The sequence below is a fragment of the Excalfactoria chinensis genome, chromosome 2 (genome assembly GCF_039878825.1).
Source record: "Excalfactoria chinensis isolate bCotChi1 chromosome 2, bCotChi1.hap2, whole genome shotgun sequence".
In the NCBI taxonomy this organism is placed as follows: domain Eukaryota; kingdom Metazoa; phylum Chordata; class Aves; order Galliformes; family Phasianidae; genus Excalfactoria; species Excalfactoria chinensis.
This window is the reverse complement of record NC_092826.1, coordinates 111,758,319-111,785,039: the sequence shown is the minus strand read 5'-3', so window position 1 is coordinate 111,785,039 and position 26,721 is coordinate 111,758,319. Positions and strand designations below refer to the sequence as shown.

At 42.1% G+C, this 26,721-nt stretch overlaps 1 protein-coding gene across 5 annotated transcripts in view; it reads right to left on the bottom strand.

Moving 5' to 3' along the window:
- Nucleotides 1-24,405, bottom strand: part of RARB (retinoic acid receptor beta) — a 317,775-nt gene extending 293,370 nt beyond the window's left edge. For 2 of the 5 annotated variants that reach the window (XM_072327970.1, XM_072327969.1), the window contains exons 1-2: nt 24,190-24,380; nt 15,736-15,830 (exon numbers count right to left, since the gene is read on the bottom strand). The gene's annotated coding sequence lies outside the window, so the exon portion shown is untranslated. Of the gene's footprint in view, nt 1-15,735; nt 15,831-24,189 lie in introns of all 5 variants that reach the window. The other 3 variants (XM_072327974.1, XM_072327975.1, XM_072327968.1) reach the window with 2 other exon arrangements.
- Nucleotides 24,406-26,721: the final 2,316 nt, after the last annotated feature.

Here is a 26,721-nt window from a genome sequence, read left to right as displayed (position 1 = left end):
GTTAAGGCACATGATTTATTTAAACATACACACAGCCCACTGACTGCTCATCCTCTAACCTAAACTAGTCCTAACGCTTCCAGTACCTTGTTATAAAAAAATTCCACACACTTCTGTTCATCCTCTTTTTCTTCTCATATTTTTACTGAATTTTCCTAAACAGTGTAATGCATCATTCCTGTTATAAAGCATCACAATGTAAACCCGTGGCAACTACTAAATAGGAATCTTTTAATTTAAAAATGATCTGTTTTTTCTGTAAAAAATAAAAAATAGAGCTGGACAAAAAACAAGCTGGTAACAACAAGGAGAAAGAAGGCTGAGAGACTTAACAACCTTTTTGCCTCAGCCTTCTCTGAAAACTGCTCACCACACGGCCCTCAACCATTTGGTTTGGTAGGTGAGGAGCAAGGAAGCAACATCCCTCCCACTGTAAGGGAAGAACAGGCTCGTGATCAACGGAGGAACATTAACATCCACTCATCTATGGGTCCCGATGAGATGCATCCCAGAGTCCTGAGGGAACTGGCTGATGCAGCTGCCAACCCACTCTCAATGATATTAGAAAAGTTGTGGCAATCGGGTGAAGTTCACAGAGACTGCAAAAAAGACAACAGCACACCCACTTTTAAAAAGGGAAAAAAGGATGACCCCGGGAACTACTGACCTGTCAGTCTCACCTCTGTGCCTGGGAAGATCATGGAGCAGATCCAACTGGAAGCTATGCTAAGACACATGAAATGCAAGGAGGTGGTAGAGGAGAACCAGCATGGCTTCACCAAGGGCCAATCCTGCTCAATCAAAGTAGTGGCCTTCTACAGTGGTTTCAATGCATCAGTGGACAAGGGAGGAGCCACTGATGTCATCTAACTCAACTTCAGTAAGGTCTTTGACATGGTACCCCACAACATCCTTCTCTCCAAACTGGAATACAGATTTGATGGGTGGACATTTTGATAGGCAAACAACTGGCTGCAGAATCAACTCCAGAGAGTGGTGGTCAATGGCTCCATGTCTCGATGGAGATCAGTGACAAGTGGTATCCCCCAGGAGTCATTGCTGGGGCCTATACTCTTTTATATCTTCATCAGTGACAATGACAGTGGGGTCAAATGCACCCTCAGCAAGTTTGCTGATGACACCAAGCTGTGGAGTGAGGTGAACCCACCAGAGAGACAGGATGTAATTCAGAGGGATCTAGACAGGCTTGAGCAGTGGGCCCAGGTGAGCCTCATGAGGTTCCACAAATCCACATGCAAGATCTTTCACCTGCATTGAGGCAATCTCCATTACTAATACAAGCTGGGGTAAGGACTGAGAGCAGCACTGCCAAAAAAGACCTGGGGGTACTGGTGGATGGGAAGCTGGATATGTGTCTTCACAGCCCAGAAAGCTAACTGCTTCCTGGGCTGCATCAAAAGAAGCGTGGCCAGCAGGGCAAGGGAGGTGATCCTGACACTCTACAACAGTGAGACCTCACCTGGTGTACTGCATCCAGATGTGGAGTCCTCAGTACAGGAGTGACATGGACCTGCTGGAGTGCATCCAGAGAAGGGCCACAAAAATGATCCACAGAATGGAACACTTCTCCTATGAGGACAGGCTGAGAGAGCTGAAGCTGCTCAGCCTGGAGAAGAGAAGGCTCCATGGGGACCCGATAGAGGCCTTGAAGTATCTAGAAGGGAGCTACAGAAAAGAACAGACTCTTTGGCAGGGTCTGCTGTGACAGAACAAGGGGAAATGGTTTCAAGCTCAGGGAGAGTAGATTTAGATATAAGAAAAAATATTTTACAGTGGTTGTGGTGAAGCACTGAAACAGGTTGCACAGAGATGTGGCTGATGCCCCATTTCTGGAGTCTTTCAAGGTGAAGCTGGATAAGGCCCTAGACAATCTAGCTGTGGTGTCCCTGTTCATTGCAGGGAGATTCCCTCCAACTCTAAGGATTCTGATTCTACAGAAGTCTAACTTGATAGCTACGTTTTCTGTAGCAAGCATAATCAGTTTAATATGCAACAACATGTAACTAGGTAAAATTATGTACTTGGAAGATTTTACTTGCATATATCTGCTGCAAAATTTTATCTATTGTCACAGTATCATAACAGACATTATGGATATCTGCAAAGTGTCCGATTGTCTTGCATGAGATCCTGGTTGCCAAATAGGATTTGATGAATGGACCACTTGCTGGATGGTCACACTCAGAGAGCTGCAGTCAATGGCTTTTGTTCAAGTGGAGACCAGTGATGAGTGGTGCTCCTCAGGGATCAGTGTTGGGGCTAGTGTTACTTAACATCTTTGTAGGTGATATCGACAGTGGGATCGAGTGCACACTCAGCAGACAACACTGAGAGGTACAGCTGACACACCAGAGGGAATTAGTGCTATTCAAAGGGACCTGGAGAGTCTTGAGAGGTGGGCCCATGCCTACTTCATGAAGTTCAACAAGGCCAAGTACAAGGTCCTGTACCTTGATCAGGGCAATCCCAAGCAGAAATACAGGTTGGGCAGAGAATAGCTTGAAGGATTTGGGAGTGATGACTGATGTGAGGTTCCACATAAGCCAGCAGTGTGCACTTGCAGCCCAGAAGGCCAACTGTACCCTGGGAATCATCAAGAGAAGCATGACCAGCAGACCAAAGGGGATGATTCCACCCCTTACTCTGCTCTTGTGAGACCCCTCCTGGAGTACTGTGTCCATTTCTGGAGCCCCCAACACAAGAAGGACATGGAGTTGTTAGAGCAGGTCCAAAGAAACACCATGAAGATGATCAGAGGGCTGGAGCACCTCTCCTACAAGGGCAGGATGAGAGCTGGATCTCTTCAGCCTGTAGAAGAGAAGGCTCCAAGACCTTATAGTGGCCTTCCAGTGCCTGAAGGAAAGCTGGGGAGGAACTCTTCATAAGGGCAGATAGCATCAAGATGAGGGGAAACAGCCTTGAACTGAAAGAGGGTAGACTTAGACTAGATATTAGGAAAAAAAGTCTTTACTGTGAGGGCAGTGAGATACTAGAACAGGTTGCCCAGACAGGTTGTGGATGCCCCCTCCCTGGAAACATTCAAAGCCAGGCTGGCTTTGAGCAACCTGATTTAGAGGGGAGGTAGCCATGACTGTTGCAGAGGGGTTGGAACCAGGTGATCTTAAATGTCCCTTCCAACCCAAACCATTCTATGATTCTATGATCTTGCACACCTGCTCTTCCTAGGAAGGCTCTTCTCTGAGCAGGGAACATGGAATTCAACAAACACTTCATATTGCAAGAGATCTTATACAAAATAGTGTGTAATATTACAGTAGGCAGCAATAAAACCCAGAAAAAAAAAAAGAAATTATGCTCAGATGTGAATCATAAAAATCGCAAATACTTCATTTAATCCTGTTTATCTGCTCCTACCACCAACAGATACATCTTCCTTCCCTGTCCATGGTGGGGCAATCCAAAACTAGGGCAACAATACAGCCTGAAATAGTACATACTAGTCAAACTAATTTCTGCTGTTCAAAAGATTTTTGTTCCAAAAGGCAACTGTATAATTTCTAAATCCTGAAAAAAAATAATAATAATAATAATAAAAAAAAACAAGCTTGCATGTGCCCCTCACAAAACTGTATCATTTTTACACATCTTAGATGCTTTTTGAACTTCCATTTTTGGGATCTCAGTGTTCTTTGGTACACTAGGTTGTAGTCAGGCTTCAGGAAGAAATTGCTTCAATGGGTCAGACAATTTTACTGCAGAAAATATTACATTTAGATTCCTTTCTCAGTGTTTTTTTATAAACGATCTTTTTCAGATGTTTATTTTTTGTTGTTGTTGTTTATAACCTCTTTCAGCTCTTTCAAGAACATTTTGTCCTTGTTCATTTCAGCTACTGTACCTCCATATTAAATCACCAGAACCAGTGATTCAGAAATACTCCTATGGGAATCTTTTCTCTCTAAAAGCACAGTATCTGATGGTCATTTCTACCTTTAGAAATAGCTTTTCAAAGCAAAAATAGCATTGATCTTTAAAGCTGTAAAAACAACATCTGAATACATCCAAAGAAGTAATACATTTCACCTTTCTAATACCTGTTATCAGCTTTAAAGTATCAGAACTTTAATAAGTAATAAACCACACATTGCTGAAATTAAGTAAACAAAGCAGCATTTTAGGTTGGTGTGGCCTACACCTTACAAAAAGCAAATTTGAATAGAGTGTTTTAGAAGAGGAATACAAAGTTACTTCTTGAGAGTTGAGTGCAAGAGTATAGTTTCCTTTTATCAGTAGACTACCACCTCACAACTCTAAGTTGTTCCCCCAGCAAGCTGAAAAGGTCAACAGGCAGTTAGCAGCTATGTGTTGACAATAAATATGTGTGCATATATAGCTTAAACACAAATAGTTTATATTATAGTTAAATATAAACCGTGTTTAAATAAAAATACATACAGAATAGCCAACAGTTTTCACTTATTACATCCAATCACATCAATAGCCAGAAGATGTTAATAATTGTAGAGAAGAAAGTCACATATTTGGTATTTATTTGATACTTTCAAAACTGCATCTTCCAAGTAATGGTACCTCCAGTGACTCCCTACATAACTTTATACTTTCTTTTTTTCTCTTCTCCTTCACATAATATTACAGCATATTCAATTTCTACACCTGGTAACTGAGCACTGACTTTTTAAGAGTACCTTTCTAATAGCTCTTGCCTTGCACATACATACTTTGTTTGTAAAGAAATAAAGCCAGATGATGCCAAGCCAGTTTTCTCAAGCTATCAATTCAGAAAAACCATGAACAACTCAGAAAAATACAGCCGCACAATTTTTAACAAAACAATATGGTACCTGATGTGATGCATTAAAGGTCCATAATGTTATTGAACAAGACTACAAGAGAGACACTTTACTTGCACTTGCTTGTCAGACAATTACTCTTTGCTACTGTAATACTTCATGTGCATACTTCCAAGGAAGACTCATGAACGCATAGGTTCATTAAGGGAATGAGAGAATCGATTGTAAAATGGAAAAGGCCGAGTGAGGTCATATTTCAAAGAGATGAATATGGTACACTCCATTATGTTGTAATCAGCCTCTCTCTTTCATCCTAAGAACTGTAATAGTCTATCCTAATTTAAAAAAAAAAAATTCACTGCCTGCATCCTACCTTCATCCCAAATACAGTGAGGAATTCAAATGTGCTGCAGGCAGTTTCCATTTACCATGGTCTTTGGAGAAGACGGTATTGATGTTGCTGACCATTTTTCTCCTTAATAAGAAAAACATTCAAATGCTACTAATATTGCTGCCTTGGCAAACCACATTTAATAGATGGGACTTGCCCTGTACATGACACACAGAACATCAATCAAGGCTGAATTTTATTTCAATTTATTATGGTTGCTGTCTAAATGAAAAAATGCTTATATCGTTAAAATGTCTTGCAATATAAATGTGCAAATGATGCAATCACCCATTTTGTAAAAAAATTTCTGATTTTGATTAAAAATATCTACAGTTGAACTTCTAAATATTTAATAAATGTAAAAACAAAAACCAAGCACATTAAGAAACCACAGTAATTGGTATCTGGTGTAATATGGTTTTGTGCTTGACAGCTTTTATCTTTAGGAGGTTAGTTTATTAGGTATTCCTCTTTTGTAATGATAGAAACTGCCTTTTTGTTAAAGTCACTCAGAATGAATTACTTTAATCTTTACAACCTTTACCTCATTCAGCACTCACATATATAACTTGTTGTTGACTTCCCTTTGGTTTTGTTTTGAAGTTATCATTTATCGCAGTATCCAAGCTGTTCCTAGACTCTTTACCAAGTGGCCTGCAAAAGTTTTCTAAGCCTTCCCAGCTAAGGGAGTCTGGACACTACACCATCACCAAGGGGCAGAAACCAACGCCTACAAGAAAACAGACTACACTCAATTTTGTAATCGATTAGGGAACCCATACATGCCCTAGCAAGGTTGTGCTGGCATACTCAGCAAGCAGCAGCATCAGGACTTCACTGTGATGACTGCCCTCCTAACTGCTCTGTCCCAGATTGCACAAATCTACACGAGAGACTCTAGTCTTGCTCTAAGAGAGCACTACAGACTGCCATAAAAGCCAGCTAAACCCAATGGTATTTAAACCTCATTAAACTGTCATATACAGTCTCTATATACTTCCTTCCACATTACTGCTTATTAACATGCAACTGTTATATAAATACAAACCTCCCCTCTGGTAAACAGATGGCTCTTTCAGATGACTCATTTGGAAATGCTCAAATGTCCACAGCCTAAATGTACTGTTACACATCAAAGAAAGAAAAATGTTACAAAATGTCATATGCATGTAGCAGGTCAGAAAAAAAAAGAAAAACAACAGTTTTTACTAGAAAATGAGAGTTTGGCATGAATACGCAGGCAACTTCCTAGCGCTTTCTTACATGTTTAGAACTACTTGGAACAGAGTTCAGACACTACAAGCAAAAAGACTGAACTGCAAAAATGGTCTCCTAAAGTACATAGCAAGCCATGGCAAGATGTGATGTATTGGAAAATGGGCAGTATGGTTACATGCTGCATCACATGGCTCTGCAGCCTGTAGGGTAACCTCCACTCATGCACAAGTCCAGGCATCTTTAATGAGACAGAATAAGGCATGCAATGATTTTGCCTTGCATTGTATTTTATCACAGCCAAGAACTGAAGAGCAATTTGAGCTTAGCCTTTTAAAAAACAATGGATAAATAACTGGAAATGAAGGAAGTGTGGGAAAGCTTCATGACAGATAAATGGGAATTTTATAACACTTGCATATTGTAAAGGTTGCCAGAATGTGTTGAAAGAAGAAGCACCAATTAAATCACATCCTGCTGCAGCTGTCCAACTTCATAGCTAAAATGTTCATATTAATTTTGTTAAACAATTAAAGTAGGAAATCCAAAATATTATTACAAGTACGTTGGCTTGACATTTTCTCTTCTCCAGATTTAATAACAGATAGAGCACTCTGAACTTCAAAGGGCAATGAATGTATACAAATTGTGGGAATTCACACCCTCGGGGCGTGAAGTCGTTGTCATATGGAAACTCCACAAAATCTATATTGTGCTATACATTTCTGAAAGACATTTTTAGAAAAGCAAAGAGAGAGTTATGGGGCTGGTCTGACATTTAGGGGATCTCCATTTCCTACTCTGACAAACAGTCCTTCCTAGTGCCACACAAAGCATGAGTAAATGATTTCCCTTACCTCAGTTTCCTATTTTTGAAATGGAGACCATTTAGATACCTGAATCAATTCAATATTAAATACTGGAAAGGAAAAAATAATAATAATAATAATAAAATAAAATTAAAAAAAGAAAGTTTTTTCTTTTCATCTTTTTTTCTTCTCAGATGGGAAGACACCTGACAGCTCAATTTTCCAGCAGCTTTGGCTATACGGTCTTAAACAGTTTGAAATCAACCCAAACACTACTCAGAAGTAACATGCTTTGCATTTTGCAGGTCTTAATGTCACTGGATAGCATTCCATTTCAAAGTGCTGCTCTGTGATAGAAGAGATACAGAAGAATGAGCACTAGTGAAGTTAATAAACAAAATGCATTCACGGCCCATTACTTCAAATAACTTTACTATATAAATAGTCCACTCATAAAATAATGGCCTCAATTAACATTTAATTCTCACACAATGCATTTGTAATGTATTGCGAGGATTAAAAGTTCTGCATGAATATCACTATTCCAGAAGTGCCACAACTTACAAGAAAAGTACTGACGTTATTTTCCACTTGATTAAAATTAGGTGTCTCCCCTACCCCCTTCCTCTCCCCCCCATAAGGCCTCCTTACCCTGCAATAATTACAATAAGTGATACTTTATGTGTTAAAGCTTCCAATCTCCTTGCTGATTCTCAGCTTTGATCTGAAAACCCATAAGCACTCTAGCACAGCATTACTGGAGACAGAAAAGCAGAGGTCTCACCATCCTGCTAGTCCTGCAATTTCATTCACAAAGCGATGCGAATTCGCTGTGCATGTGTACTTACACCCTTTGTACAATAAGGGGGATTGCAGCAAATTTTAAGATCCCCATCAGCTAAAAATATGCCAGCACTACCGCTGCTGAGTACAAACACTTGAGGACAAGACTATGGCAAGACTGGAAGAGTATTTCTGACATTATCTGGACATTTTAATAGCAGCATGTGATAGAAGAGCAGTTTGTAACTTGATAGATTTAAATGTCGTGTGAAAGACCCTCCCTCACTCAGCAATCTTACGGTTTTCCAAGCTAAACTGACTGCCTAATGCACTCCTTTAGAACAGAAAATTAAGATGTTAACTGGGAAAGAGAGTATCTTTGTAATATGCGGTTGCTTTTATCCTCCAACACAATGACTGAGCATTGATGAGATGATAACACAGTCAATTAATCAAACACCAACAAAACACATTCTAACAATGACTGCCACATTCATGGTGTCATTTTAGGAACTGACTCTCGTACACATGGATTTATTTTGTTCCGGGGTTTGACCTGAATCCTAATGAAATTAACTATTAGAAGAAACCAAGCCAGTGCAAGCCACTAGCTTTTGAGGGCGTGCTGCAGAACCTGCTGAAAAAGCCATAAGATGCTTCCCTACAAATCTGGGATGAGGAAAACCAAAAATCTCCTGGAAACTTAAAACAGACCATACTGTGCCAACCCAATTTATCTGACAAGTGCCTCAATGGTCAGATGATTGATTGAAAAAAATATATATATTAAGAGTAGGACAGATCTAAATTTAAAATCCCACCAATGCTTATTAACCTCAAAACATGCTTGAGACTATGCTAGCACTTCTGCCCACAAATTAACCTAAGTGACAAAAGGAAAAAGAAAAACAAAAAGCAACTGTTTCAAGGAAAATGAAATATATTAAAAGAAACACAACTACTTTCCATTTGCTATTTTCCCTCCAGGTATTGTCTTACATCCAATTTATTGTTAATATTGTACATTATTAGTTGTCCTTAATAAGCTCTGTATACATCCAAGAAAACTGCATACACCGACAAAGACACTTTTAGTTTTGCACAACACATGGCTTTTTTATATGATATGTTCACTCTTGAAAACTACTCCTTCACAAAATGAAAATTCAGCAGAATCCTTAATAGCTTTCATATTTCAGTCTAATAGGTAGCATGGCATTGCACTGCCACCCACCTTTGCTACAATATTGCACAGCACATTTAACAGACATTTGCTTCCTTCACACAGTCCTTATGTGCAGCTTCTGCAGGACCTTAGCATTAACATTTAACAGAGTCTATGAGCATTAAGCACATTTATGAACACCTGCTAGAACATTTTATTTGCCTTAAGAGTTTTATTACATCTGTTAATTTTTCTTGCTATGCTTTATGGGCCAAATCCTGGTCCGGTTTTAGCCTAAACTCCCGCTGACTTCAACAGGAAGTGGATGTGATTGTATGTGGTTTTCCATACAAACTCAACACACCTTTAATAAAACTGGTTTGTTAGTAAGCACAATCCTGGACAGAAAAAGACAGCTCCTACCAGCACCAAGATAAATAAATAAATACATACATACACAGACTCCAACAAAAACAATCTACTGAATCCAGACTTCAGTAAGAGATTAAAAAACAAAGAGTTATTTAATACACAGTTCTGTAATGTTCACTGACATCAAGGCTGAAGGTAGAAGTCACACAGGTATCCCACGCAAAAAAACACCTATGGCCTGCCATGCCTTGGTGGGATGTTCTACCATCAAATCTCCCACCGATTTTGCAGAGGACGTCATATTAAGAATGTTATGAATATGATATCTACAACTTAGAGATTATAATGGAGGATTCTACACAGAGTACTACAAACCCCACTAAAACATTTAATTTAATTTGTTAATATGTAAACACTACTTTGACCATCACTATTAAAAGTCATGAAGGAATAACAACAGACAGGGAGCAAATAGTAGCGGATATGACAAAGCCACTTCCTTTTCACAGCAGCTTGGCAGTAAGTGCTTGATTCAATACATACTATTAAGAAAAAATAAAAAATAAAAAAATAAAAACAATTATAAAATAAAATTATAGACACAATGATGAATGGTGACAGATGAAATGCTAACAGATCTAGCACCATACACAAAAGCCATTGATTTTCTCTGATTACTACTTAGGTGATCAGAGTGTACTAGGTACTAGTTGCCTGCTTGCTCCAGATTTTATTAATGCTCCAATATCAGGCACCCAATTTGGAAATCAATTCTTACCTCATCATTTTTCTCTGAAGGATTCTATTATTCACAATTGATTTAACAGAAATGAAAGGCTTACCATTAACAAGAGCCAGCTGCTGACACTTCATAGATGAATTATTGAACTTCTAAAAGTGAATTAACTTAACCATCACCAAGACTGATTGTCTGATGTTTCTCATACAAAAGTCAGTGTATTTATAATTACAGACTCGAGCAGAAGCAAGTAGCTTCTCTGGCACCTCCTTAAACACCTACCACATACACAGAGTAAATTATTAAGGATATTTGTAAAGATTCAGATAGGAGTTATGCACCAAATACAGTCAGTAGGAGCTTTGTGTCTACCTTTTTATACCCTTAATCTTTGTTATCTTTCAATAACTGTAAAGATAGGATCATTTTAGGCTTCAGAAGGAGGAAATTCAATTTGTGGCATGTTCCATCTTTGTCTATTGGTAGAGTTTCCTACACCTGACCACAGCCTACAAAAGACTATTAATTAATTTTAAGTACAAGGTGAAGACCCATCTTAGGAACTGAAATAGCAGTAGAAATAGACAACTGCAAGTGGAAGCAAGTACTGCAACTCCAACCCCCAAAGCAGAGTAAACCTAAAAAGCTGGAGGCCCACCCAATAAAGTTTACCATCTAAGCTAACAAGATACTAGCACAGCATGTAAATTCATCATTTCCACCTCCCAGATTAAGAAGAACTAAGCTCTGCTCAAGACTAATTCACTTCCTCATGCAAGAGCTTTTGTTCTATATACTACAAAGCTGATGAAAGGGTTTTAACCCCTGATCAACAGTTTGATACTGACAACAGGTTTGGAAGGGCAGTACATCAGAACAGCATCTATGTTGCAATCCTATGAATTAGTAAATTGGGCCTCAAGTACTACACATTCCCTAGCAGAGGCGCTGCTAATAATGCTGCTCATGAATCATCACTGAGAAATGCTGATAAAAACCTGTTTGTCAGGAGTGTTAAAAGCACCCAGCTATACCAGTCTACAAAACAATTTACTGTCAAATGCAAGAGAAACTGTGGAAGGCAATACAATATCCTTAAGCTACAGGTTAGCAAACTACGGATGTCTGATGGGATATCAAACTGAACAAACTAATGAGCGTTTTGGGCTTCACCAGGCTTTTTTCTAATCTAATACTACCTGGCTGAATATACTTCTAAAATGCTACAACTGCAACTGCCATCTCTTTTATCATTCACACACTTGTATAGCTCAGTTCAGCTACACTTATCCCTGTAAATGCTCTGAAGACTCCAACACAAGACCAAGTTGAGACTCCAGGCGAGATCTACTCAGGAAGTCTTTGGGATTAATAATGCAAATCTCTGCCTTCCATTTATGGTGGAATGATGATAGCCAATTCACATAACTTGAAAATAAGTGACAGCCTGAAGTCACCAGGGTCTCCTGTCAAAGTCCTTAATGAATATGCTCGTACACTGTTGGAGGCAAAGTATCTGAAACTTTCTTTTTTTTTAATCGGGTTAGCATCGGAAGAAGGTACACTTAGCGCTGTATTTCTCATCCTCACACTCCTCCCTCATTTGCCTCCAATGTTACTACAACTAACTTCTTAAAATCCTGCTTACATTTAACAAAGAGTTTCAACATCAAGGAAAATGAGAAGGGAAGAAGCCTGACAGACAGAACCTCCAAACTCAAGAGCCATACCGTTTTAGGAAAACAAGCCAAAGGTGAGCTGGTTTTCATTTTGCTTTTTATATATTCATGACACAATCCCACTGGTTTTTTAAGTATCCAAACTTTTCTATCTGCCTTTTCTCCACAGAGTAACACTTATTAACTACAGACTGGCTGGCTCTAACAAGACTCATTAAATTTGATATCTAAATAAAATGCATCTCAGCAATTACTCCATAGAACTCATTTTAAAGGACATGGATATTGGCAAGTTTCTTTCTTTTCTCGTGCTCATTTTTTCCAGTGTTTCCCACATTCTGAACCTCTTAATACTGTAAGATAGAAGATTGCACAAGCGGTCCTACTGGTTCTTTCCAATGGGAATAGTGTGGTCAGAATCTGGCATTCAACAAGTTTCCATTTCTACATTGGTCTCATTTATTTTTCAGTTTAAAAATAAGACCATATTACTTTGGCATGTAACTAGAGCTGCTCCTATAATGCAGAAGAAATAACACTGCTGGCAAGCCCCCAAAGCTGTTCTGAAACAGAAATGCATCAGTAGAACTTTTATAAAACTTTTTTGACTAGAGGTAGAATTCAACACTAGCCTAAGTGGGAAAAACTTCACTCAAATCAATCACATTACACAGTCATTTATTGCAGATCTGAATCGCTACTAAGTTTACATAATGCAAATGCGTAAGCCAAAGTGGAATTTAAATTCTGTTGAACCAATTGTGTTCATCCCCTACACAAATAATACTTCAACATCAACTTATATGATCAGCCTCCTACAAAACTTGTTTTTCCTCAGACATGAATACTAACATGCTATTTACGACATACTGCAACCATGACGCTTCCCCCCCATCCCGGTAGTATAATTATTATCTCACTCAGGTGTCCAGTTGGAAGGATATGATGAAATCACAGACCTATCTTCCTGCACCAGTTATAGGCTCTGAAGAAAATAACATAGATCTGATGTTTCATAACTTCTGAGGATTTAGCTTTGCAACCTACTTTTCAAAATAGTTTTTTCTTTTGCATGTCATATCCCGGGTATTTTTTACTGCGTCAATCAGCAGTATGCAACAGTGTTATTTCAACTTAACTCCCAGAAACACTTGATTCTCAAAATCACTGTGGGACAAGCAATTACATGAGCATCAGTGCCCATCTCCTTGAATATCCAGAGCAGACAGGTACAACACAGAACTTACAAGGAGACCTGTACCCATCTGGAGCAGCTGTTAAAAGCAACTTCTTGCCAGAGAAGGAGAAAATAATGTGATAGCGGTATCAGGCTGCTTAGGCAAGCACATGAGTTTGAGGAAGGGATCACAGTAAGGCCTTCTTTCTTATTTCACTCCCCTACTCCTGACTGGGACACACAGACTGGTTCTTACTCTGTCAGGAGAGCAGACAACTAGATCATCTAATCTGTCACTGAAAGCAAGCTTTAACAGAAATGCAGGAGCACAGTGCCCACAAAACTAGCATTCTTCCTGACAGGGACTGCTCTTATCCCTCCTCAGTGACTGTGTGATCCCAGTGTGAGAAGGCTCGTGATTTGGGCAAGGCATCAATTCCTTCCTAAGGGACTTCAAAGAAGTGTAACTGACTTTTAAACATCCGTGTCTGATCAGATCTCAACAGAAGTTCATTGCTTTAGTAGAATCACAGATTCTACTAGAGAAAAGTATCTCAATTGCCTGAGAACTACCATACCGCCAAATATCAACACCCGCTGCAAACAAAGGAGGCATAAAATCATCTCAAAGAAAAAGCAATTTGGGATTTAGAAATACTTATGTATTTAAGCTCAATTTCTAAACACCAGTTACTTACCCTAGGGTTGACTTGACCTTAAATGCAGTTGTTGGGTACTAGATTGAAAAGCTTCATTGTTAAATTTTTTGAGGGGAGGGTGGGTGGGTGTTGTTTTTTGTTTACCTGTTATACTGCTGCCGGAGATAAAAATGACACAGGAATGTAGACTGGAATTCTTTACCTTCAGTTTCTTAAGAACTCATACCCCATGCACCACAACTCACAGACTGCTTCAAATACTTCAGCTAAGCACATTCGCTATAACTGCAAAAGTCAGGCTGCTCACATATACAACCAAGTATTTGTCAATAAAATGTAACGTATTTGGGATATTCATTGACTTAAAAGAAGTTCATAGAATCAGGAAATAGGAAGAAATACATGAGATGATTGTATCCAGATCCTAAAATTGTAATTAATATTTCAATCACATACATGGTTAGATAAGGCATCAAATAATCTCAATACACAGCTACCTTAGGAGTGAAACTCCACCCACTATTCACATGAAAATATATTGCTTTCTCCCTCCCCCTCCACGCAGTTTGTCTAAGAAATAGTGTCATAATAATCATCTAATCTTCAGGAATCTAAGGCCAATTTGCTACTGAGGATAGCAAGACACAATCATTACCTTTTTATTTCCACCGTGGAAATAATGTACTACAGGTGTTTCAGAAAGACTTTGATTTTTGAACCAGTCTCTTTCCATATGTTACTGACTCCGAAAGAGGCACATTTTTATTTAGGCTAAATCATACCTTATGGGACACACTTATGAGGAAGAAAGGAGGACATGCAACTGGCATTTGAGACATATTGCCAATGCAAAGCTGCCAAAAGCACACAGCGAGGAGCATGTTTTGGCTATCATGAGCAGAATAAGCATGCACTCCTCAACCACTGCCAGCTGGCATTTGTTTCCAAACACAGAATACTCACTAGGCAGTTTGGATACTGGACATACTCCTAACCTTAAACTATACTCCCATAAAAATGTGCAGCTGAGATACCTCATTAACAATGACTGTCTCCTAGCTTACTGCCAAATAAGAAACACTGAATGACACAGAAAAATCATACGTTTCCACTATGCAAAAAAAAAACAACAAACCACAATGTACTTTAAGTATCTTAATGTACGCTACTGCGTAAGGCAAGAGGAAGATTTTAAAAGGGCTGAAAGAAGCTTCTGCCCACATCTTGAGAAGCAGAAATACTACCACTGTTCCACAACATATGGATAGAAAAAGTGAAATCCAGAGATTTAGAGCAAACAAACACAACAATGAGCAGCAAGAGTGGCTGGCACTGTGATTTTAAACACATTTAATGCAACTACTAACAATCCTCACAACAGAGATGCTCCCTCCTTTATGAGCTGGGGCAGGTTTCTGGGTAGAAGATTAATGTTCCTCTCCATCTGCTAATGACTATATAGGTCCCATGGGCTTTGCACCAAGGGTACTTTGCCCTTAGGATGAAAAAAGAAACGGGAATTTGTATTGTATTTCTACATGCACCTACAATTTCCAGCAACATTCCCAATTGAGAAGCGCATATTATTTCCACTTTATCTATCAAAAACATATTTTATCACTGTAGTTCAACTGTGATTCCAATTAGATTTTTTCAAAGAGAACAGTTAAAAGGAGAACAAACCAACAGGGGGGCACTTTTCACTTTTAAAGTGCTTACCTGATATAGTCTACATTGGTATTTTCCCTGTAAGTGCTCCATTGATTAACTTTTTACCGTATTTTCAGAGTTACTCCCTGCCTTCAGATTTCCCCTTCTCTATTATGGATAGCCTGCTGTCATGGACCAAGCATCTCCAAGGAAAAAAAGGAACCTGAGACAGCCATGCAAAGGAGAAGGAACTAACTACAATCTTTAATTTCTTTGGATTCCGTGAGTGGATTTTTAACTTACCCCCTTAACTCGACCTTCACTCCTGAGGACTGGAAGCAACTCAGAGGGAGCTTGACAGTGGGGTAGTTTTCAAAGACCTAAGCCAGTTCGACATCCTGAAAGAAAATGGGAAAGAGCAGTGAAAAATAGTTTTCAAAGAATAATGCCACACACTCATCACTAGAACAATGACTGATACTCAGCAAAATTAGGAAACACCTAATACTAGATCCAGCATGGACAAACAATAAATCATAAACCAGTCTTGCTTCATTGAAGTCTTTGGGTATGAACATCTCAGGCTCCCGCTCTCACTGAATGCTCCAAGAGATCGCAATGCAAACCCTCTTCTCAGTCCCAACACAAAGAAGCAGGCATCCACGTCAAAATTCTCAGTTAGCACTCAGGAATCGCAGAGATGGTCAAAAGCGCACTAACATTGAGCACATGCAACCAGCTTCCCCCAGTTTACTCAACTTAAGTTTTGGGGAACTGAAAACAAATAAACAAAGGAAAACAACCAGCTGAAAAAACAGCTGAAACATTTAGCAGCTGAACCATCAATGTAACAAAACTCTAAGCTCTTTTTAAAAATGGTGTGTTTTCAGTTATGTGGCTTCTACCAATCCTTCAGATCCAAGAAGGCACCACTCCTGTCAACCCGCTTCTACCCAGCAAGAGAAACGGGACAAGAAAAATGTCAAGGGGAGAAGGAAAAAAGAAAAAAATCTTCAGGGAAAAAAAAAAAAAAAATAAATGGAAAACTCTGTCCATAACCAGGCAAAAATGCAAAAAATAGCCAGAGAAGACAATACAGTACTTCCCTTACACAGCAGCAGCACTACAAAACAATGAGCACTGAACCAATAAAGTGCTTTCCCTGTCCAGCCTTTAGTACTCATAATATTTCTTTGTAAACACTTCTCTAATGGCTTCTTTACTTGAGAAATCAAACATATATATTCAACAAGATTGACCAGTTACCTGGCCTGTAAAATCCAAAGCAAAATACCCAAGAACTGCTCTAGCAGCAAAGCATTTTCTGTACTTGAACTCCATTAGAACTAACAATGCTGCTCCCATGTTTCTAATCTGGACCCAGTGATTTTTGGCCTTCTTCTTAAGGTTCCATTGACAATAGCTTAACATCTTTCAGCATTTAGTTTAAAAGAGAGGAAAACTCCTGCCTCTTTTAAATGTGTACAATGTTGGAAAACACATCCTAAGTACAATTCAAATACACAAAGATGCTAAAAGGGAATTAAATTGCTTATATTACTCAATTACTAAGTCATCCTCCAGTTCTTTTGGGAGTTTGTCTTAGGGTTGAAAACCTCCATGCTAGAAAATACATACTGCTAAGGCAGAAGCTGCTGAGGCCAATACCCCTGCACAAGCCAACAGCAGTCCCTCCAGCTTTACATAAGCCCACAGTACCTCAGCAGAAAGGCCATGCAGTCTAGCCCGCAGGGAATGCGCAGCAGCTGAGACTGATGTTATCTACTTAGACTACCGCAGACTGCTTATTCCATCTCTGGCAGCCTTTCTGAAAAGCTGAAATGCTCTTAACTTCTGAGTCTACATCACAGCAACCACCTTTACCTCAGGTACTGGAAAAAGCATTGTCATTAATGGGAAAAAAAAAAAACCACCAAAAACCATAAGTTGTCTTTAGAGGTACCAGCATTTAGCTGGGGATTAACTCCTCCTTCCACCTCCCACCTGTAAGCAAGTTTGCACAGACATGGGGTGACAAATTAACTTGTTCTCCACTGTTAAATCTTCTCATTCCAACACACAGGCACCAACATACACAGCTCGTGTTACTCCATATTCAGAGTGAGACACTGCTTGAAAGACCAACACTAAATGAATTACACCATTCACAAAGCATACATTATTTGGTCATCCTGAGTGCAGGAAACACTGCACTCTTAGGGCCAAAGCTGCAGGCATTTCCAGTGAGATCATCATAACCCCTGAGGAAAAGACAGTTTCAGAAAAACAGCCTGGCTTATTTTCAAGCATGGATGTAACACACAACAAATAGCCAACGCGATACCACAGTCAGCAACAGAGTGCCCTTACAAGAGAAGAGTGAAGATACTCTTCTCCCATCAGGCCTAGGAGCATCAACAGTCGTTTGGAGATCTTCATTAAGCCATTCAAAATAAAGCATTTTTATTCCTCCAAACCACAACAGGCTTCAAATCACATTACACACCTTCCCACTTCTGAAGAACACAAAGCACAGCTGAGCATACCATCAGAAAAGCATTACGTTTATTTTTCCAGAGCTACCCCCAGCCCAGCAGCAAGATGGAAACCACTGGCAACAGCAGCTCCCTATAGAAGCACTTACTCTACAGGGCTGCATTTGAACACGTTCCCTTTGATCGTAGCCCACTAGGATACAGAAGACTGCAGGCAACTTCCACCTTTCGTTCTCCAGACTAGGTAACCCAGGTGTAGTGGAAATGCTAAGTCACAGCTTGAACGAGTGATTGAGCACCTAGATGGAAGGCAGGGGCAATCCAGGGGAGCTAAGGTGCATTCAGTGTACCTTAATGACTGGAAGAAATGGAGCGAGGATCCAACTCCTCCCAGACCTCATTTAAGGGTTGGTAGTGGAAGCAGGGGTATGTTGCTGAAGATCCCTGAAGATGTAGGACCTTCTGAAGGTAAACAGCTTCCTTATTTTTGTGCCTCCTGCTGTCACATTTGAGTAAATTTTTGCGTGTTGCAACCTGGAATTTTGCTGCTCTGTTGTCACTGTTGTACTTTCCATTGCACTACATTGGGTTCTACAGCTTTTTGTGTGTCACAGGCTCAAGAAACCAGCTGAATGGGCAGCCCTCCTTTGGGCTCTCTTCTGCTTTGGGCTCTCTTCTGTTCACCTCTGTGTTTTGTTATAACTGGGGCCAACACAGCGCTATGCCAGGAAGAGCCACATCACAAGGAAAGGCTGCTGACTTCAGCTAAGAACATCTCAGCATGTATTAGGCTCCACTGCAAGAGCGCTGATGATTCCTACTCAACACCCTGTTGCATCACAATATTCTCTTATTTTTATGCTTCCCCTTCATAAAAGTAAAGATTTAAAAAAAAAAAAAGTGATTACCAAATATCCCTTGGGCACCACTACAATAGAAACAAGAAGCTAATGCTGCAGCTGATATTCTTTGTGAAAAGCTTAGAAAGAAATGGGACATGACCTTACAGCTACTGACATCAGCCAAAACTTGGCCTGAGAAAGGATAAGTCCTAATCTGAAGATGCAGTAAACTTGCAAACTGGTACAGCGTACCTGAAAATTGATCTCTTCCTTTTTCCAGTAAGTTTTTTTTAAAGGGAATATTTTAACTGAAATATGAGCGTTACTGATAGCTGAAACAAAGTGGCTGCTCTAAGTTAGAATTATTTAACTATGTGTGGAAATATGCCACGTAGCCTTTCACATACTTCACCCTGATCAGACTGCATTGCCCTGTGAGTCACCTGCTACCGTACCTTCTCGTCCCAGAGTATGTTCTTCTGGGCTCTACCTCACAGGAACAACACAGAGCATTAAACAGGAGAAAGCATTGCTTTCTGAGCAGCATCTCTGATCCTCTAATCACAGATCACTGTGGAATAGCATTTTATTTATTTATTTATTTTATTATGGTGACTGAACAAAGCAATATCTGCACTTCAAGAAAATTGAATGTGGTTTAGAATGTATACAACTTCCTGCAGTTGACCCCAGGAAAAAAAAATAAGAAACATATGATCTGTAACTTCCTTTGGCTTTTCTTTGAACTCTAGATAGAAAGCTTTGAAAGGCAGGATTTTCTTATTAGTTACTACCAAGAAATAAAATTTCTAAATAGAATTTAATGTTAACGTATTTACGTGTAGCAGTGCCACAGGAGAACGTGCTCCCACTTACAGAGAAACACTTCTTAAACTTATTATTTTGAGATGGAATGATGATACTAGCAAGTGTACACCACTCATTTGGCAGCACTGAATCCAAAGTACCCACAGACAAGCTGGGCATAAGTTGAAACAGATTTGAAAGCAAGGAGATGTGGGAAAAGGAAGACAATGTTACCTGTGCTGGACTGCAATTTGCCACGCCTGGCAGCACAAACCACGCTCTTACAAGGGATGCACCAGATTTCATTCAGACCCAAGGAAGGCAGCTTTCTGCACAGCCAGAAGATGCTCCCCATATGGAAGAATGGGTTTAATAAAGATTCAATTTATCATTTATTTAAAGCTTGTCTTCTATTACTATGGTACATATTGCTGCCGCAGGGAGCAACCTTTTCATATCTGCCCAGATAAGAGCTAAAATCTCCAGAATCCTGACCACCACCAAGCACTCAAGCCTTGGATCTCCAGCAATCTGCATTGCGTAAGTACCATAGCAGCTGCATAAGTTCCATCCAACAGCATTAATTATGTTCCAGCATAGAGAAATATATGTAGAAGAATATTTACACACAGCTCTATTTGTTTGTGACTACAGGGCAGGAACTCTGCATACTACAGACACATCCAAAGTAAGCTTTCACCAACTTATTACCAATAACAGGCATGACGGACTGTAATATTCTGCATCCCTGACAGAAAAGCAACAGCAAAGACAGCAGAGCTGTTTGACAGTGGTACCATGGTACCTCTTCCACTAACCTGCTGTAGAGTGGGAAATGCACGTGTACCCAGACCTGCAATGCAGCTGATCTGTCCCCAACCCAGAGACATCCACAGCACTGGAAGCAAGAGGGAACCTAGAGACTCTGTCAAGAGATCCCCCTGCAGCCACACAATGCCCGGTGTAGGCTGGCTGTCCTGCACAGCACCCAGAAAGGTGCTGCCACTGATGGTCCAGTGAGAGGGACAAAGCCCACTCATGTTCAAAGCTTTCAAGTTGGAACTTCCCCAGGTAATTCTTCTTTCCCTTCTACCCTACCCTCCCCATTTAGCTTACAAAGACCACCCCCAGAGTGCCACGCTAATCAGCAACAGCTTGTATTAAAAACAAAGGTAGTCCAAAAAACATAGTGAAAAGGAAAACTGAATGAGGTCACACGCATTTCATCAGTAAGTTCATTTATACTGGCATGCTTTAATTTTATCTAAATTATTTTAATTTTGATCTGAGAAGGTCATAACGGCAGAAAAGTCATAAATTAGACATGCGGTATAAGAGGGCCTATTGCCTCACATGTTTGTTATGAATACAATTAGTTTTTTGCATATATCTCTCTGTATTTGTATACAAAAACACGTATGGCTAATCAAAGATGACAACAACCATCTCACTGCACCAGGATACAAGACATGAACAGCAGAGAAAGTTTAGGCTGATGTAAAAGATATACCCAATATCTCCGAAGTATTACTTTAGCAAAGAAAATAAATGTTTAATAAAAGTAAAGTCATTTTTGCCTTCACTAATGTAAGCAACTCCTAAAGAACATACTCCTTATAGGTAAAGGAATGCATTCTACACATGCTCTACATTTTCTTTTTTTTTTTCCATAATCACTTTTTCCAGCATAGGCCTTTCTCATGTACTTCCTTCACGTCCAGCATTTTCCAACACATTCCCGTGAATATGAACTAAACTGTAGATTACAGAGAAGAAAAAGTCAGATGACTCTTGAACGCTTCAAGTTTTCCCACTATGGCAGCAAGTGGCATATTGCATGTTGCTTTGAAGGAGAGAAATAAGATTTAACTGTCATTTCGTCACTACCTTGGGACACATAAAGGCCATCTCCTATGGCATTGAATATTTAATTGGAACACAGCCCACAAAGAAGCAAAACTTGACATTACTTCTTTCATACATTTTGCCTAAGCTTTAACATTAGTTTGTACTTAAAATATACATTTGTAATAAAACCCATTATTATTATCATTAAGATTAGCTGAGCTGTATCAGGGTATTTCAGTAACTGTTGTCACTAACATATAAGCAAGTAGAGCATCAGTGATATTGAGAGACAACAGACATAAAGCAGGTAACTCAGGAAATTCAGTGCTACAGGACACCAGTTAGCCAACAGGTTACTGAACAAGCACCAACATAGTAACGTTCTATGCAAGCAGCTGCTGGCTGAGCAGCATTAGAAGAAGCTTCCACCATGACAAAAGTACCCCACAGCTGCTGGCAAATGAACACCAGCCTGACTTTGTTCTGCACCCCACAGAGAAGCAGCAGCTTTTTAAAGCATTGCCAGTAATGAATGCTGGAGAGTCGTGTCCTAGGGTGTAAAGCAGTGGAAAATTATATCTTTGTCTTGAAAACACTGGTATTTCATGCAAGGAATACAAGTTTTAGCACAAAACTGATTGAACATCCTTGCCACTCTGGTTTTACATGTGTAAATGCACAGAAGTCAGCAGGGACTTCTCCCACCATATCCATGCAGTCAAAAATGTGAAGATGATGACCTCTTTCAAGCACATTTGGCTCAGGCTCCTGCCCAGCACATCCATGGGTACCTCATAACAGGGAATTTGACAGAATACTTTCATTCCACACACATGTGGAGATGTGAGAAAAATTGAGCCTAGTACACCTTGCTCACATGAGAACTCCACTGTCCTGGAACAGGACAGTATTCTTGTGACAGTAAATCCCTTTTACTACAGAGATACACATAAAGCTACTTCAGCAGAATACCACCAAGGCACCACAGTGAAGCAGCTGTGGGTGGCATCACAGAAGCTTCACCATTGGAAAAGATCTCTAAGATCATCTAGTCCAACCATCAGTCCACCGCCATCGTGCCCATTAAGTTCTCATGTCTCCTTCCGTGCCACATACACACGGTTCTTCAGCACCTCCAGAGAAGGTGACTCCACAACCTCTATGGGCAGCCTGTGCCAGTGCCTCACCACTCTTTCTAAGAATAAGTTTTACCTAATATTCAACTAATCTCCAAAGAACCAGGTTTTCAGGTGGGATGGAGATGCTTTCTCACGCTGCTGTTAGGGCAAACCAGCCTGACAGCGGGCCACAAGGCCTCGGCTCTAGAAGGCACAGGAGGGAACCGACAGGACACACAGTGCCCCAAAACACAGCATCTGCTTTGCAGCTGGAGGCTGCACTCCTCACAAACACGCTCAAGTACAGAATAACGACAGCCAGGACTGAGGCAGGCCATATATTGGGCAATTGCTCTCACTGAACTAACAGCCTAACAGAGACCTTTCCTGCAGCCCTTCATTCAGCAAAACCTACTTCTCTGCTACCTTACCTACATAGGCAGAGCACCAACCTCCTCTGATCGTTAAAATCAGATGCAAACAGATGCTGACACATCAAGCTCTTTCCCAGGGCTTGGTTCATACTGAACAGATTTAATCAATATTTTAAATCAAAACCAGCATTCTCGTTAAGAGAAAACGAGAAACGCCGCACTTTTACGAGCAACTTTTTCTTTCTTCTGGATTTCCCTCGACCCGTCCCAAATGACACAACCAGAACCGTAAGCGATGCCCACGCAGCGGCTGCTGCCTTCAGGTCCCACAGCGCTGTCCCCGCCGTCCCACAGCGCTCGGCCCCTCGCGCCTCTCACGGCATCACGGCGCCCGGAGCCCCGCAAGGCACACGAGCACCCGCGGCGGGCTGTGTCTGCGGGCTGCAGCTGCGCTGCCCTGGCGGGCGCTGTTCAAACAGCAGTATTTTGCGTCGCGCCTCTCAATATTTTCTTCTCAGGATCTGGACTATTATTACTGTCTCTCTTCAAAGCGAGAAGGGGAAAGTGCTTCCAGCACCACACGCGCTGCCGCCAAGTTGGCTCTGTGTTCTTCACGTTCCGTGGGTACCTTGCTAAAACGCTCCGAAGCACACCTCAGCCAAAGGCCGAACCTCACCGCCGCGCGAATCAGCGCAACTCCGCCGCAGACCCCAAGCCCGCCCCGCGGCGCCAGCCCCGCCGCGATGCATCACGCCGGCACCGCACGCCGGCACCGCACGCCGGCACCGCACGCCGGCACCGCACGCCGGCACCGCACGCCGGCACCGCACGCCGGCACCGCACGCCGGCACCGCACGCCGGCACCGCACGCCGGCACCGCACGCCGGCACCGCACGCCGGCACCGCACGCCGGCACCCGCCCCCTCGTCCCCAGGAGAGAAGTAGCGGCGGGCTGCGAGCGGCACGACGCGCACCTCGGGATGCTCCCCCGTCGCTCCAGTCACTTTGGCAGCGAATGCTACAGAGACGGAACCGGTTCTGAACAAACCAAGTGTCTTCCCACCGAAATAACTCCCCGCGCGCAGCGGTACCGGCGGCGGACAGGAGCAGCACACAGCTATTCCGCCCCACGCTCTGCCCCGTCAGAGTCCCGAGCGCAGTTCAGCGCTTCCCACTCCCGGCTCCACGCTACCGCACCGAGGACGCTCCGGCCGCGCTTTTGTCTGCTAGCGGACGGGCGGAGCGGAGCACCGCGGCGCTCGCGCTGACTTACAGCCGTCAGCGGGGCACGCAGAGCCGAGCGCCCGCAGCCAACGTCCCACGGCGCGCAGGACACACAGCGCCGCACCGCGCCCCGCTCCGTTCCCCCCCGGGGCGGGACGCGAGCCGCTCCGATCCGCCGGCCCCCCGTTACCTCCGCGGCCGCCCGTTCCCGCCGCCGCCCCACCAGTGTAGCCGGCAGCGGCGGCGGCAGCCTCGGCCCCCCCCGGCCCGCCCCGCCCCGCCCCGGCCCGCCCCCTGGCGGGGCCGCCGGGGGCTCGCGCGCCCCCTTGCCGCGCGCGGAGGGCGGGGGGGACGCGGGAGAAGGTGCTTGCCGCCATTTTGCCCCCTCGAAGGCCGGCGGGGTCCTGTACGATGCGCGGACCCACCAGGTTACGGACCTCGTTGTACCGCACGCGGCCCAACCCGGGGAGGGGCGCAACGCTGGCTTCGCCCCCTGCCACCGTCCCTTCACCACAGCTGCCACAACCGCCGCACTTTGTGATCTTACTGCACTGCCTGCAGCTCCTGGACGAAGTTTCTCCCTCAGCACGCTCCCGTCCCGGACTCATAAGCAGCTGCAGCCACAGCACAGGCACCTTCAAGGCTGATGTTCTTCCTCCCGCTTTGATGCTGCTCTGCACAACTCTGCACTTAGTCAAGCAGTGGGGCCCGCAGCAAGGACGGTTTGGTTGTGGAAGGAATCCCCAAAGAGGGAGAAAAGGTTTTGGGCCGAGCTGTGCTGCTGGGACCTTCTGCCTCCGTGTGGCTGCAGCTCATCTCATGTGGGGACTGCAAAGTCCTATGGAGACAAACACGGGCCGGAGTGCGCCGCTCATATTTGTGACAGCTATAAGGAGCTGGAGGAATTATGTAAACATTATTAAGTGTAATAAACACACGTCAGCATTAGGCAGTCTTGTGTAGAAATGTTGGTAAAAGCTGCGCTGAACGTTTTATTCCTAATGCTTTTTTAACTTTATGTAGCTTGTGTAATAGGCCTTGTGCTTTGCTCCTGCCTCGATGGAAAATCATTACACAGTAATGGATGAGCCGGTTCAGAAGGAGTGCCACTGGGGTACCGCTCGCCTTCATTCGGAGATGCGGCATACGAGAGGAAGTAGTGGGAGGCCTGCCAACTTTCCCAATTTAATTATTAAGCTGTCAGTTCCTGACTTCTTGTTTCCACTTCCCGAGGCAACATCTGGCTGTAATAACCAAAATAAATAATTAACATAAAATTTGATCATTCACTCGGTAGCGTTCTGTTTCCAGTGTCCTTTTTACTGCAGTCTTACAAAAAAATGCTTAATATGGGGAATCTGGACCTGGCATCTCTGAACTACTCCTAAGTGAAGACAAGAACAGAGTCAGCTGTGATCCGCAAGGCAGAGCTGTGCAGAAGGGTCTGTCATACTCGAGCCTTTCTCAGGAAGTCCAGTGGTGTGCATTTTAATCTCCCTAATCCTTCTTTTATTCAGAAAAAAAAAAAAGAAAAAAAACCATCAGCATTTTCTTTCACCGTGCAAAGCCGAATGATGTGACTTCGGGAGATAAAAAAAATATATCTTTTTTTAGCCAAGAATTATTGCATTTTCATCGAACATTGCTTCAAAAGGGTAGCGGTGATTTCAAGGAAAAAGAAAAAAGAAAAAACCCAACGAAAAACAGCTATAGAGGATATCGTGTTTAAATGTTACCAAATGTGAGCGAAATGCTGAAGAGAAGTTTTAAAATATCTATGACTGCGCCTTCACGTGTTCTCTGGGTCTGTTTCATATGATGTGACAGCTTCAGCTCTCAAGTCATTATTGCAGTGGCTTTTGGAACCGTATGCCTCTTTTTTGCATATCCTCACTCAAACACACGCACATGCTCACAAAAATATATATCTATATATGTGCATATTCACAGGCAGAGACAAATACAGAGTGACTCAGCTCTGTGTTCTACTTGCTTAATCAGTTTTCAAAGCTCAGGCACTGTTTTCTTATTTAAAATGCCTACAGCCATCTTTCCCACATTCCTTTTTTCACGGCAAGGGTGCCATGCCTTGACAAAGCCAGGCAACCTAAGCTGCTCACAGTGGGCTCCTCCTCCCTGGATGCCACTCTCCTGAACGTCTTCTTGAAGATCAGGAGGTCAATTAGTCTATTAATCACATGGGAGCTTGGCTTTGACACCGGCCCTTCACACTGGTCTTGAGGAATCCTAGAAGGCTGTTCTTCCTGGTGGTCCTGGGGTAAGGAAGGAGGTGGCGCTCAGGAGGCAGAGGTCCTGCAAGATGAAATACCAGGTGGTGGTGTCAGGAACGCCGTGGGACGAACCCTGTTGCCCACAAGCAGCATGTTGGCCATCACAGCTCCTTTCACTGTGGTCTACAACATGTAACTGCGATGGTAAGTAGGAGCTGGACATGTACAGTGATAAAGCTCTCTTATCATGATTCTATCCCTTAGCATACCCAAGTAAAGCACGCATTTTTGTTTTCCTGTTCCATAATTCTCCCATTAAGAAGCTAGGTGTTGAGATCAGAGGAGTCTGA